General features: G+C 44.0%; 1 long non-coding RNA gene across 4 annotated transcripts in view; it reads left to right on the top strand.

The window, feature by feature from the left end:
- The window catches only part of LOC122466634, a 78,534-nt gene that overhangs the window by 3,266 nt on the left and 59,420 nt on the right, over positions 1 to 15,848 (top strand). For 3 of the 4 annotated variants that reach the window (XR_006292298.1, XR_006292297.1, XR_006292299.1), the window contains one exon: positions 5,886 to 6,025. This is a non-coding gene — a long non-coding RNA (uncharacterized LOC122466634). Of the gene's footprint in view, positions 1 to 5,885; positions 6,026 to 7,903; positions 8,069 to 8,708; positions 9,674 to 15,848 lie in introns of those variants that run through there. The other variant, XR_006292296.1, reaches the window with a different exon arrangement.

The following is a 15,848-nucleotide window of genomic DNA, read 5'->3' as shown; positions in this document are numbered from 1 at the left end:
ACTGTCTCTGACCATTAAAGTGCTCTTTCAAAGCCTCCGTCAATTACACAGCTCTATGTTGGGCTCTTGTAATAGCCCTTGTGTCTGGCTGTTCAAACTCAGCAGATAGCAGAACCACGTCTTCCCTCCATCCTGGCAGTAGCTTTTCTCCCTTTCTCTCAGAGTCATTATTAAGGATACAGTTTGGTCAGAGAGGTCATGGATCTATTCTAGTGAGTAAACACTGCTAGTGTCCCTTCAATCCACCAAAACCACACTATCATTCTTCACCGGCTGAGCCAGCAGTTGAATCTTTCCTTGGTGCTGTTAAGGTGGCCAGTGTACAGCTTCATGAGCCAGGAGAACAAGGGAAGGTTGGGTCACACAGAGTCACTATTGGCATTTCGATGTTGCCCATGGTAATCCACAAGTCAGAAAAAAACAACCCTGCTTACAACTTTCTGGACATTCCCGAGTTCTTAAAAATGCAAATGTCATGCACCTTCCTTCACCAGCCCACATTAATATTAATGACACATCCCCCCCATGATCCATCAATGTTTGCATGACCATAGAAAAGTAGCCCTTTCTGTTGGTTTACTCCAGGGGTGGGCAAACTATGGGCCAGATCCAGGATTGCCACCCTGTGGCGCCATGGGCCCCACGCCACTTCCGGAAATGGCCGGCACCATGTCCCTGCGGCCCTTGGGGTGCGGTGGGGTGGGGGCAGAGGGCTCCGTGAGCTGCCCTCGCCTGCGGGTACCTTCCCCCGCAGCTCCTATTAGCTGGGAATGGGGAACTGCAGCCAATGGGAGCTTCAGGGAGGTACCTGCACCCCACCTCCCCCAGGGGCCCAGGTAAGCGGCACAGGGCCGGAGCCCACACCCCTCACTCCTCCTGCACCCCAAACTCCTGTCCTGAGCCTCCTAACCCCCTGCCTTGAGCCCCCTGCTGCACCCCTCCTGCGTCCCAGCCCCCTGCCCTGAGCCCCCTGTCGCACCCCTCCCACATCCCAACCCCACATTGATGGCCCTGCATGCAATTTCCCCATCCAGATGTGGCCCTCAGGCCAAAAAGTTTGCCCACCCCTGGTTTACTCTGTAGAAAAGTGGGCTGCTGCCACAAGTAAGGATATACATGCCTATGCAGTCTGCTGCCCCACTGCAGTTCTGGAACCCCACTTTTGAAAATCCATCCATTATTCATAGAATATCAGGGTTGGAAGGGACCTCAGGAGGTCATCTAGTCCAACCCCCTGCTCAAAGCAGGACCAATCCCCAATTTTTGCCCCAGATCCCTAAATGGCCCTGGGTTTAGCAGGCCAATGCTCAAACCACTGAGCTATCCCTCCCCCAATTCTCTGCATGTTGCTGAGAGTTACAGGCCTGCATTAGCAGGAGATAGTTAATGGCCCTACATGCTTGCATGATGATGGCCTCCACCATAGTTGAGGATTTTCCAACTCCAAAATGATTTCCCACTGACTGGAAGCTTTCAGTACAGGATTGCTACCAGAGTGCGATCATCTCTTGCTTCTCCATTGTTAATGGATCTCTCATTCTGGTATCCATATGCTGGTGGATTGGAACAAGCTTAGCACGCAGATCTAAAAATGTGGCCTTTTGGATGCAAATGCTGCAACCGCTGCTCATCATCCTAAACCTGCATTATGATGTGATTCCACCAGTCAGTGCTCATTTCTCGGCCCTAGAAGTAGCACTCCTGTGTCTGCAGCTGCTCTGTGAATGCCACCAACAACCTTGAATTATTTTTCTCTGTTTCTCAGCAAACTGTCTGCGAAGAAATCTACATGTTCCCCATTGTTGCAGTACTTCCTGTGGGTCTGTAAATACAGGAGAATCATGCATCCTGTATTTGCAACATTCATGAGAATAGCGCAGAACTCTGCAGGCTCCATGCTCCTGTCAGAGATAGGAGACAATGAAAAGTGCTATACAGGTTTGTGGGATTTTTTAAAGGCATGAAAATTATGGGATTTGGATGGCATTATGGGATGGATAAATTTGCATGCTAGGAAGTTTACCTGAAGCTCCCAGACATCCCTGGGCAAATCCTTTTTATCCCACAACACATTGTGAAAAATTCCCAAAAAAGACATTGCAGTAGTTGGCAGCATGTGGCACACTGCACCAGGATACTTATCTGTGGAGCGCTGCACTTTACATGAACGCAAGCATGCTAGGTGAATACATACTGTACCAAAGCAAGCCACCAAGTATGCATGCATTTGAGTGATACACAAACTTTGGCAGCTGTGTGCCTGCATAACTTGTGTGTACCACAGTTTGTAGTGTAGACATGGCCTCACTCCAGCCCTGGCCAAACCTCACTATTAATGAAAAAATCGTGAGAGGTGGCAACACTGTATTACCCTCTCTCCAGCCATCTGTATGTACACATTAACTTGTGTTAATACCATTTTCCGGTCTGTACACTAGACTTTTAAGAGAAAGAAGGATTGTCCAGTGGTTAGGGCCCTAGCTTAGACCATGAGAAGCCTGCATTCAATTCCCTGATCACCACAGATTTCCTGTGTGATGTTAGGTAAGACCTTGTACAGGGGTGTTGCAAGCATGGATACATTAAAATTTGACAAATTCTTTGAGATCGACTGATGAAAAGCATAATATAAGAGCTGTGTATTACTACCAGATATTACCTCTCACATGTTTGTTCTGGGCTACAGATGTTTGTTCTTTACCAGTTTACAGATCTGTAATATCAATATATTTCTTGTATCTAGCTGACTGGATTGCAAGGCTTAAAGTTTGTAAACTTTACTAGTTAAGCAACAGTTGTAGCCTAGAACAAATGTATGGAAAGTGTGTAAGACTAGCCTTTGCAAATGTGTTAAGTACCTCAAGTTAATTAGCAGTCAATTAACTCACAGTATAAAAGTTTAATGGAAACAAGCCCAAAGGCTCAGAGCTTGTCTATACTTAAAACACTACAGTGGCCCCCCCATAGCGTTTCAGTGTAGATACTACGTATGGCAACAGGAGGGATTCTCCTGTTAGCTAGGTAATCCACCTCCATAAGAGGCATTAGCTAGGTCGGCAGAAGAATTCTTCTGCCGACCTAGCGCTGTCTACACAGTGATTTAGGTCAGCTTAACTTTGCCGCTCAAGGGTGTAGATTTTTCAAACCCCTGACCAACATAGTTTAACCAACCTAATTTTCTAACGTAAGTCAAGTCTCAGCCACATTGTGTCCTGGAACAATACTTTGTAGAGCATATATGTTTGCATTTACAATCATGTTAACTGCAGATCAGTTAACTCAACACCAACAACTCTTGCCTAAATAGGCCTGTGATGGCATGGAGGTTTTTTCCAATCAGTCATATTTAGGGCTTGTCTACACAGGAAAATACCAGTATAAACAACTAAGGTGTGAATTTAAACCAATATAGCAGTATACCTCTATGTGTGGAAATTTATGCCAGGGACTAACCTACACTAGAAAAGCTTTGCTGGCATAGATATGCCAGCAAACTCTCCCAGTGTAGATGCAGTTTATACTAGCAAAACCATGCTTTTGACAACATAGCTTATGCCAATTGCCAGAACAAAATAAGCTATATTGATAAATACACTTTTTGAGAATAAATACATTAAAAGATTGTGAAGCACTTCGAGATCTACTGTTGAAAAGCACTATATAACAGCTAGATAAAATTATTAGCCTGTATAACTGCATCTACATTAGGATTTTTCTGGTATAAAAATGTAATAAATAATCACCCTCCTTACCAACATTGTGATAACAGCAAACTTTTCTAGTGTAGTCCTGGCCTAAGTGTCTTATTTTAGTTTAATTTATGTCATTTTGGTGAGGGTTTAAGCTCAATTAAAAAAAAAAAAAAAGGCACTCATACCAGAAAATGTGTCCACATGGGGCATTATAACAGTTTAACTATAGTAGTATAACTGGTAAAATTTTCCCATGTAGACATACCTTTATTCTCCCCTCTTTCCCACTGCCACAGGCTTGTCCTGCAAAAAGAAAAAAGATCAACAAATAAAATCGATATGATATCTCCAAAGGGCAAGACCCTGACACACACCAAAAGGCATGTTTTATAAACATGAACTGAACTTTTCCTGTAGAGTAGTTTTTGTTAAATTGTTATATTAAACCTTGTGTCCAGTTCTGCCCTCAGATACACGCATACAACTCTCAAGGCCTTAATAGGAGTTGTATGCACATCTGACTGCAAAATCTGGCCCAGAAAAACAAGTAATTTTAAGCCATTTAAACATTAGTTATACAGACATACTTAATTTGTATAATACTGTGTCAAGGAGATAGGTTCTGGCAGAGCCTACGCTGTGCACTTTATAAAAAGAGTTGTAAAATATGAGATAAACAAGACAACATGAGACAAAAGAAACCCAAGAAAAAATAGAGAGGAAAGGGGAAAGTGATCCCACGATAAGTGATATTGATAAGAGACTGCTGATTAATTTTTAAACATGTAATAGAGAGAAGAAGCCACACAAAGCTTACCGTTATAGGAGAGAGAAGAAGCCACACAGTTATAGAAAAAGTGAACATATGTAGGGAACAAACTAAGCCAAATTCCAAATAGCTAAACAGTGAAGCATTGTAAAGAAATATAGCCATTGCAAAGAAAAAGAAATCCAGAACAAGGAAATTGAGCAACAAAACAAAATTATCACAACACAAAAATAGAAGTGGAAAAAAAAATAAACAGTCAAAATAAAGTAGAAGTTATTAGTGTCTTTCTGGGTTGATTTGTTTCATGTTCATGTTTGCTTAGGTTGACAGTACAATACAGAGTCTCTCATTTCATTTGTGTCATGCTCTATTATGTCCAGATACAGCTTCAGACAGAACATCACAGAAGATCTCACTATGTACAAATGTGAGAAGTAGTGTGGCCAGTGATTAGAGTGAGGGAATGGAAGTCAACACTCCTGAGTTCCATTCCCAGGAATGCCACTAATCATTGTGTGATCTTGAGAATTATCTTCTCTGTGCCTCAGTTTACTATGTGCAGTATCAGTACGTATATTTTTCATCTACTTGACTGGGATTATACGATTTAGTTTCTAAACTGCTTTAAGATCCTCAAATGATGACTGTAAAACATTGGTCTTAAACTTTCCACACCATTTAATTGCAATTTCACTGCATTTAAATAAATACATAGATAAAAACAAATATGGATAAACTACAAGGAACAGCACAGACAAGACTACTGTTAGAGCATATCTACGCTACAGTGGCACAGCTGCAGCTATGTTGCTGTATCATCATAATGTAGATTGCTTACATCAGTGGAAGGGGTTTTTCCATTGATGTAGGTAAGCCACCTCCCTAAGTGGCAGTAGCTAGGTTGACACAAGAATTCTTCCATTGATCTAGCAGCATCTACCACCGGTGTTACGTTGGCTTAACTATGGGGGGCAGAGGGTTGGAATTTTTCATGCCTTTGAGAACACAGCTAGGTTAATCTATATTTTAAGTGTCTACCAGGGCTAAGTGAAAAAAGTAACAAAGCAAAGACAAATAAGTGCACACACAAAGTTCTCAGGGAGGAATGGCTATAACAGTACTTCACTTTTACCTTCAGCCTACAGTATTTATATCACTGGGTACAAAAGAAGTCCAAGGTAAATAGGTTGTAAAGAAAGCATCTTGAACAAATCAAGGCATTAAATCAAGCGATGAAAATTTAAAAGGTAAGCTATTCAAAAAAAGAGCTGTGACACACTAAGAAGGAGCTTATTATTGCAGCTATTTGTAGCTTTGTTATATTTTACAGCTAAGCCTTAAAAGGATTTGTGGCCCTTATGTATTTGGTGTGGTAAAAGATAGTGAAAGAGTAATTATTTCCCCCCCCTCCATTTTAAATTTAGATTGCATGCATGTTTAATGCACAGCAATGGGACATCCTAAATATGAAGCTACTATCAAGGCAGCAAGCTTGATTTTTCTGGAATGGAAAAAAAAATGGAATAAAGCTGTTTACATTGGTTCATCCCAAAATGTCCTGGAGGTAAGATTAAAGAAAAATAGCAAGAGTATTGCAATGCTAAACTTTTACAGTAATTGATACTCACATGAATAGTTGCTGTTTGGGTTATTTACAGTATATACTTTTTCTCCCATGGTGAGTCACAACAGCTAGATCTTAAAGAGGACTGTTATTTTATTAAAATGGCACCTAGCACATTTTAGGCACCAGACAGCTTCCTCCCTCCCCCCAAGAGAGTTTACAATCTAAAATTTATCATCAGTGGTGGGTTAAATCCTGCAATCTTCCTTCACATAGATCTCCCATTACCTTCAAGATAAGACTAAAACCTGCAAATGGACCCATGTGGGCAGACTCCTGCAGTCATCCAGAGCCCATTTAAGTCAGACTCCACACAGGTGTACCTGGGCAGATCCATTTGCAGGATCTAACCTCAAAATATTTTTTAGTTTTAGTAAGGACCTATTTAACTCACAATCTATGTTGCTATAGTTATGTGCTATAAGAATAGAGAAATCTCACGCTTTAGGTCCTCTAAGTAAAATATGCCTTTCTTCTACCCAGTGTAGCTTTGCCACATGGCCCTTATGAGACAAGCTTAGGTAATTGACAGTCTGTCAATTGTATATGGTTGCTATAGTTATATTGCACTCCACTCCAGTGTATATTTTGAAATAGGTTTTTATAGGGCTGTCAGTTAATCAAAGTTAATGCCTGTGAATTAACTGAAAACAAAATTAATGCATTAATTGCATATCTGTGGGTGGGGAGGGACGCATCGGCGGCAGAGGCACTGAAGCCCCAGCCCAGAGCTCTCCAAGGTGGGTGGGGAGGCAGGCAGGCTGAAACTCCAGCCTGGAGCTGTAGAGGAGCTGAAGCCCCAGTCTGTAGCTCTGTGGGTGGTGGAGGGACAGAAGCCTGGAGCTCTGAGCGGGCTGATGCCCCAAGGAGGGCTGAAGCCCAGAGCTCCCAGCCTATATCTGAAAATATAGAAGCCCCCAAATTTTTTAAATAAATGGTATTCTAACATTGTTTAACAGTGCGGTTAAAACTGCGATTAATTTTTTAATCCCATGATTAATCGTGATTAATTTTTTTAATCACTTAACAGCCCTATTTTTAAAATGTATTTCCAGTGTCAAAACAATTTGTTTTAGTACCTTGTTTATCTCTTGAGACAAAGGGCTTGTTTACACTGGCAAGTTTTGTCGCCAAAACAGTGATAGTTTACACACTGCAATATGACTTTTTTTCGAAACAGATACCTAGTTTTGGCGACAAAAAACTACCATCCCAGTGAGAGACTTTTGTCTTTTCCCCTTCCTTTATTGTCAACAAACAGCCAGTGTAGACACCACAGCTTTTTTTTCCCCGACTTTATTGGCCTCCAGAAAGTATCCCACAATTCCCATGCTATTGCTCTGGTCGGCGGTTTGAACTCCACTGCCCTGCAGCCAACCTGTCCCTCCCCCTTGCAAGCCCCGGGAATTTAAAATTTCATTTCCTGCTTGCTGGCTTCCCAGAGGAGATTCCCAGGTGACTTCCCAGGTCAGCATGGCTGGCTATTGCACCAAACGCGCTCCCACTTGGACCACCTCTGAGTTGTTGGATCTGATCAGTATATGGGGAGAGGAGTCTGTTCAGTCACAGCTGCGATTGACCCGTAGCAATTGGGACGCATAAAAGCAAATTTATCGAGGCTTGTGCGAAAAGAGCTATGATTGGGACATGCAGCAGTGCACAGCGAAGATAAAGGAGGTGAGGCAGGCGCACCATAAGGCAAAGGAGAACCATTGCTCTGGTGGTGCACCTAAGACCTGCCGCTTCTATAAGGAGCTGAATGGTATCCTCAGTGGTGACCCCACCTCCATCGCTGATAGCCCCGTGGATACTTCGCAGGCAGCGGAAAGAGGAGGTAACCCGGAGGCTGAAATTCTGGATGAAGAAGTTGAGCTAGAAGAGGATGTTGTTCTCCCAGCGGGGTTGCCCAGTTCAGCAGGCAGCCAGGAACTTTTCTCCATGCCAGAAGTGCTCATCCGGGAGCAGGAGCAGATGAGACGTCGGGTAAGTTGCTGTGGGTTGTGTAGGGAATCCAAAAGTGGGAGGCAGGTAGTATTTTCTGTGAGCTGGACATTGCCCTGTGTAGCTAATCTGCATGGCCAACCAGGGTCTCAATGGACATCGAGACCAGCAGGGAATGCTCCAGAGAGAAGTTCTGGAAAGTTTCCAAGAGGTACTTGTTTATCCTCTGCCGCAGATTCCAAGGGATTGCAGCCTTGTTAGTTCCCCCATTGTAGGAAACTATACCATGCCATTTAGCAATCACTGGAGCTGGGACCAAAGCGGCACATAGCTGAGCTTCATATAGACCAGAGTGAAAGCCGCAAGCTTTCAGAAGTTGTGCTCTGGTTTCCCTGGTAACCCGCAGCAGCGAGATGTCAGCCAGCAGGTTGGCCACCTGTGAAAAAGTGTGTGATAATCTTAGAATGAGTTCCCTGCAAAGCTGCCCTGCAAGCCGTGACCATTTTGTCCGTACGCACAGCCGCCTTCCCCCCACTCCCCATGCTCAGCATGACTGGGGTGCTCGCGGAGCTGTGTGCCTGCCTAGAGTCTCAGAGAGAAGGTGATTTCTACTAGCAAAAGGCCCTTGTTACTAAAATGTTTCAGTCATTTGCTGGAATGTAACAATCCCTCTTCTGTTCAGCAAAGACCTTGAGGAACACGCCACGCACCCCCGTGGACAGGCTTCAGCAGATAAGGAGGAACCCTAGGCACAGCAAAGAAGACATTTTCCAGGAGGTGCTGCAGCGTAGTGAGAGACAGACCAGGGAATGCAAAGAGTGCTGGGAACCCGAAAGGCAGGGCGGAAAAGAGACTGCTACATTTGCTAGGCAAGCGACCGAGCAGATGATAAAAGTGATGGAGGATCAGACAGAGATGCTCAAGTCTTTGGTACAGCTGCAGACTGAGCAGATCCGTGGTCGACCTCCACTGCAGCACGCGCAGATGCACAATTCTTTGCCAACCCCACCCCCCTCTATGCCCACACATTCCTTTTCACTTCATAGCCCTCCTGAGTTTCCCGATCACTCCAGTCCCTCTCAACAGCTTGCACAATGATAGCTGGAGCTACACACAGTTGTGAGGTTTTACCCTTTTTAACAATAAATAAATGCTGAGGTATTTAATGGTACACTGTTTTTATTCTGTGTTCTACAAAAGCGTATAGCAATCAATTCACTCTCGGGAACAGGCTTCTAAGGCATTTTGTTGCATCCATCTTGGGCCTCACAATTGTACATGGATGAACCAGGAAAGCAATTCCAAAACAGACATGTGTTATTGCCCTTCATTGTCAAAGTGATTCCTCAGAGCTTCTCTGATGTTAATAGCAGCCCTCTGGGCTCCTCTGACAGCCCTAGCATCTGGCTGTTCAAACTGTGCAGCCAAGTGCTCTGCCTCAGTTCTCCACACCTGAACAAATATTTTGCCCTTAGATTCACACAGATTATGCAAAGTGCAGCAAGCGGCTATGACCACGGGAATATTATCCTCAGTAAGGTCTAGCCTGCCATTGAGACACCTCCGGAGAGCTTTCAAATGGCCAAAGGCACATTCTACCACCATGCGGCACCTGCTCAGCCTGTTGTTAAAACTCTCCTTGCTGCTGTCCAGGTGCCCTGTGTTTCATGAGCCAGGGCTGTAAGGGGTAAGCTAGGTCTCCCAGGATTACTGTGGGCATTTCCACATCCCCCACTGTGATCTTGTGGTCTGGAAAGAAAGTCCCTTTCTGTTCCTGAAGATGCGTGTGTCATGCACCTTTCCAGACCAGCCTGCATTCATGTCCGTGAAATGCCCCCGGTGATCCACAAGCACCTGCAACACCATGGAGAAGTATCGCTTCCTCTTGATGTATTCAGAGGCAAGGTGGTCTGGCGCTAAAATTGGAATGTGTGTGCCATCAATTGCCCCACCACAATTAGGGAAACCTTTCTCTGCCAAGCCATCCACTGTTTCATGCACATTTCCCAGAGTCACAGTCCTCCACAGCAGGATGCGATTTATTGCCCTGCACACTTGGAGTAATACAGCCCCAACAGTGGACTTTCCTACTCCAAATTGATTTGCAGCTGACCCGGTAGCAGTCTGGATTTGCCAGCTTCCACACAGCAATTGCAACACGCTTCTCTACCGAAAGGGCAGCTCTCAATCTGGTGCCCTTGTGCCGCAGGTCAGGGGACAGCTCAGCACATAGCTCCATGAAGCTTACTTTACGCATCCTAAAGTTCTGTACCCACTGGTCATCATCCCACACCTGCATGACAATTCGATCCCACCAATAAGTGCTTGTTTCCCTAGCCCAAAAGTGATGGTCTACCAGCTGCACATCCTCTGTTAACTTTGCGAGTAACTTTGCGAATAACTGTGCTGCCATGCGTGATGTCCTCACGACAGCTAACAGAGCATAGGAGAGAAGTGCAGGATCCATCACACGCTACAAAAGAATGACAGTTGGAAAAATGGTGTGAAAGGAAGCCAGAAACCATTGGAGGGGTGGGACACAAAGCAGTGCATGACGTTACATTTTGCACATCCCAGGATGAGCCATGCTCCATTTCCGCATTCCCACAACACGTAGCAACGGATGGTGTCGCCAGGTACTGTGGGATACATACCCACAGTCCATTGCTCTCGCTGTCGACAAAGGTGCCCTGAATGTGGACACAATCTGTTGACAGAGGGAGCAAATGTAGACATGCTTTGGTGACTTTGCTTTTGTCGATTTTTCCTTGTCGACATTAGTTTCATTGACAAAACTTGCCAGTGTAGACAAGCCCTTAGCAAAGAACATTTTCTGCACCAGCTCTCTGGATGTGTTTTCATGACCTTTATATTTCTCTAACTTGTGTGGAGGACAATGCTCTTGCCAAAGGGTTGCTTTTACTACATACATGATGCCACAACCTCTTGTGCTAGACACCTTTGTGTTGCATTGCAATTACCTCCACATTTATTGCAAGCAAAACTTGTCTTCGTTTACTGACCATTGTATTTTTGGTCTTTATGCCATTTTAGTTAGATGTACTTCAGTTCTTTCACTGTGTATTAATTATTTCACTTGGAAAATACATTTTTCACTATCCCTGAAGCTGTACACAGTGTTCTTTGAAAATAAATGGACTTGATATTGCAGTCTGACTTGAACTTGGTTATTAGTTTTACCAAAGCTATTCCAGCTCAGATTTTATAATCCATGTGTTAAGTGTTCATATTCACATGATTCAGAGATGGTCTACACCAGGGATCTCAAACTCAAATTACCACAAGGGCCACATAAGGACTAGTACATTGGCCCGAGGGCCACATCACTGACAAACTCCCACCCCGCTGCCCCCGGCCCCACCCCCACTCCACCCCTTCCATGAGGCCCCCCCCGCCCCGCCTCTTCCAACCCCTTCCCCAAAGACCCCACCCCAACTCCACCCTCTCCCTGCCCCTACTCCAACCTCTTCCCCAAATCCCCGCTTCTTCTCCACCTCCTTCCCTGAGCGCGCAGCTCCCCACTCCTCCTCCCTCCCTCCTGGAAAGCGCAAAGCGCAGGAAGCACCTGGAGGTATGCAGAGGAGCGGGGACGCAGTGCACTGGGGTGTGGCAGGTGAGGGGAGCTTGGTGGCTGCATGAAATAACTCCGCAGGTCACGTGTTTGAGACCCCTGGTCTACACACAAACATGCACCAAAATCTCTTTTAAAAAGTGTTAATTAGAATAGATTTATTTCAGTGCAAGTCTGTGTGGACACTTATTTCAGACTGAAAGTGTTCTGTTTTAAATTTTGCTAAGCTAAAATGATGTCTATACACAGACTTTTACAGAAGTAACAGAAAGTATGAATTAAAACTGATTTAGATAGTTTGGTGCAAGTTTGTGTGTAGATCCCCTGAGTCCCCTGTGTATATAATGGATTATAAAATCTACCAACCCAGGGAGAGGACAGCTGTCTTCCTTCTTGAGGTTGGGTGCTAGCTAAGTTGGGGAGGTAAATGCACCACTGACAGCATAGCTAGCAGGTGGATCAAGAAATGGCTAAAACAACACAAATAAATTGGCCCCAACTCCTTGTGCGCTCCTTGATCTGTTCCATGACAGTGGTGGGGAGTTCAGTCGACGAGAAGCTATTAAGAATCTCTGGGGCCAGAAAAAGGACTGTCCTCAGTGTGCACCTATAACTGCAGGACACTGAGAGACTATTTGATCAACCATCTAATGGAGGAGAAGGCAAGGACAGCCTGCGACATCCTGGGTCTCTGTGAAACACAATGAAGAAAAGAGATGGAAGTGAAGTGGAGAGATGAAAGTACCAACATTTTGGAAAAAAGAGAAAGCGCGAGAACCGTTGGAGGAATCAGTTTTATCATCAAGGAATGGTCTTTGAAAATCATCTCCTACAAGTTCAAGTCATCGCACATCGGAGTGCTACACCTCCAACTGAACAAGAAGAGCACCCTCAAGATTATTCAGCTATATGCTCCCACAAGCACAAGTGAAGGTGACAAAGTGGAAGAATTCTATCAGGAGCTCGAGGAAACCCTCACTCAAAAATCCACATATATGATCGCGATGGGAGATTTCAGTGCCAAAGTTGGAAGAGAGAAAGAAGGTGAAAAGTTAATTGGAAGGTATGGCATTGGCAAACGGAATCCACGAGGAGAGCAACTGGCAACTCTGGTGGAGACGAAAGAAATGTTCATTGGTAACACCTGCTTTAAGAAGAAGGCCAAGAGGAGGTGGACATGCATTGCACCCAATGCAAAGAATAAGAATGAGATTGACTATATTCTGATCGATAAGCAGCGCATTGTACAAGACATCTCAGTAGTACCATCATTTAACATCAGTAGTGACCATCGCTTGCTCAGAGCACGGCTCAGCTTCAACAAAAAGGTGGAGAAGAAAGCGCTACAGATGGCAAATCAGAGACAGCGGCCAAAAATATTTGATAAGGCAATCTTGAAAGCGAACATTTCCAAGGAGGACTGGAGTCTTATAGATAACTGTGATGAGGATTATAACAACTTCACTGATAAATTGAGGCAATGCATGAAATTAGCCAAGAAAGAAAGACTGAAAAGAGCAAAGGGAAGAATCTCGGAGGAAACATGGAACTTGCTAGAGAAACTGAGGAATAGGAAGCGAAATGATAGTGACAAACTTGAGTACTCCCTCCTCTGCAAGTTGATGAGAAGAAGATTAAAGAAGGACTTTGAGAACTACCAAAATGAAAGGTTCTTAAAGACAGCTGAATATTACAGAAGCCTCAAAAGATGCAAAAGGGAATTGACACTGTACAGGTCAACAATAATGGCGCTGAAGAACAGGGACAGAAAACCAGTAATTGAAAGAACAGGGATGGAAGTGCTCTGCAAAGATTTCTACACCTAACTGTTTGCGTCTCAGATAAATGTCCAAGTACCAACACTTCAGCTGACCAACGAGCGTGTACTCCCAGTCCTTGTCAGCAAAGTTCGCATGCAGTTCACCAAATGAAGGAAGGAAAAGCCCCAGGTAAAGTTGGACTGACAATCCAAATGAAAAGAGCTCAAGTCCAAGACCTCTGGGAAACTCTTGCTCAGAGGTTTAGCCGTTACTTGGAAATACAGAAGATACCATCTAGCTGGAAGGAGTCCAACACCATTCTGCTGTACAAGAAGGGTGATCGTGAAGATCTAAAGAACTATCATCCAATATGCCTGCTCTCACATGTCTACAAGCTGTTCAGCAAAACAACAACAAACTGACTCTCACAGAGTCTGGACGAGCAGCAGCCAAAAGAGCAGGCAGGCTTTCAAAGTAATTTCAGCACAATGGATCATATTTTCACTTTAAACCAGCTTGGAACACTCAAGGGAATGCAAATTCCCTTTACGTATTGCCTTCGTCGACTATGAAAAAGCGTTTGACAGCGAAGAGATCAATGCAGTGTTGAAAGCTCTTGCAGAGTGGGGCATCAACGCAAACTATATCAAACTATTAAAGGAAGCAAATTCTGACTGCACTACAGATATAACTTTATTTGATACTCCCCTGCGCATTCCAGTTAAGAAAGGTGTGAAACAAGGAGACATGGTTTTACCGGAGCTCTTCACAGCCTGCCTCTAAATGATAATGAGGCAGATGAATTGGAAGGGTGGAATCGACATCAACGGAGAGCAGTTAAACCATCTCAGATTTGCAGATGACATTGTGTTGATCACCAAAAATACTATCAAACTACAGAAAATGCTGCGAGAACTCAACACAAAAAGCAGCCAAGTCAGACTGAAAATTAACCGCTCCAAAATGAAATTTATGCGGTCTGATACCTTGCCAAAAGCCCAAATAACAATCCAGGGAGAACAAAGAGAAGAAGTTGAGCAATATGTCTATTTGGGACAAGAAATTAACATGTGCCACGATCAGGAAAGTGAACTCTCACGAAGAAAGAAAGCAGGTTGGTGCGCATTCAGTTCTATCAAGGATGTCCTCCAAGGAAAAAATCAATAAAGCAACATTCACCAGCCTCTTCAACTCAACAGTACTGCCAGCAGTGTTGTATGTGAGTGAAATATGAGCGCTGATGAAGACAGAGGAGCAGCAACTGTCTGTCATGTAGGGGGCGATGAAAAGAAGAATTCTGGGAATTTCAATCCGCCTCTGAGTCCCCAATGAAGTGATCAGACAGCAGAGTGGAGTGCAGGACATCTTTGCTGAGAGCAGGCATAGTAAAATGCAATGGGCTGGGCATATAGTGAGGCTCACTGACAATCGATGGACTGCAGCTGTCACTGAGTGGTACCCATGGGAACTGAAATGACCACTTGGCTGACCTCCAAAGAGATGAGAAGATTTTATCATGAAAAGACATGGCCGCACATGGAGAAGGAAGGCCAGGATATGAGAAGAATGGAAGACTTATTGTGATCGGCGAAATCTATACGAGGGCTGAAGGACCTATCAATCAAGGCGAAGGTGATAAAATCAGAGAAATTGTTTGATAAAACTGATAACTAAGTGTCACTAAGGCTGGAAAAAAATTGATTTGACATTGCAAAAATTTGTGTATACCGATTTGTTATGTAGGTCTATAACAATGACCAAAGGCTTCCATCGCAGGTGGTTTCTTGTAAATAAAGTGCATCTTTCCCAAATGATATAGTCTTACATGAATCAGAATATTCTTGAATTTTATTTAATGACTTTGTCTAACAGTTTGCAGTCCTCTGCATGCTGTCACTAAAAGGTGTATGTGACATTCCCTTCTGGTGTTATCTGGATCGGTGATCGGCTTGGTCACTCCAATCCTTGACTCTTAGAGCCAGCCTTGCCTTGCTCTGCTGTGAGAACCCCCACTCCTGGGATGTTCACACACAGCCTCTAGCATGTAAGCTGCTCTTTGGATTGTGAAACCTAATGACACTAGCCAATATCTCTGGTCCCAGACAGAATCCTAGGAACCTCTGTCTTGCAGTGTCCAGTTATGCCCACTGGACACTGCAAGCTTATATGAGTTTGTGAATTTAACCATGAAATTGATATGTACCAGGCTTGTTATTCCAAGGGGAGTCTCTCACACACTTCAAACCAAATGCACTGCTTCAGGTAGAACAAACAAATAGATTTATTAACTACAAAGATAGATTTTAAATGATTATAAGCCAAAGCATAACAAGTCAGATTTGGACAAATGAAACAAAAGCAAAACGCATTCTAAGCTGATCTTAACACTTCCCGTGCCCTTACAAATGTAGATGCTTCTCACCACAGGCTGGCTGGTTGCCCTTCAGACAGGCTTTCCCCTTTGATCAAC

The sequence above is a fragment of the Chelonia mydas genome, chromosome 7 (assembly GCF_015237465.2).
Source record: "Chelonia mydas isolate rCheMyd1 chromosome 7, rCheMyd1.pri.v2, whole genome shotgun sequence".
In the NCBI taxonomy this organism is placed as follows: Eukaryota; Metazoa; Chordata; order Testudines; family Cheloniidae; genus Chelonia; species Chelonia mydas.
The sequence above is the reverse complement of the archived record's forward strand: the minus strand, read 5'-3'. Positions and strand labels throughout refer to the sequence as shown.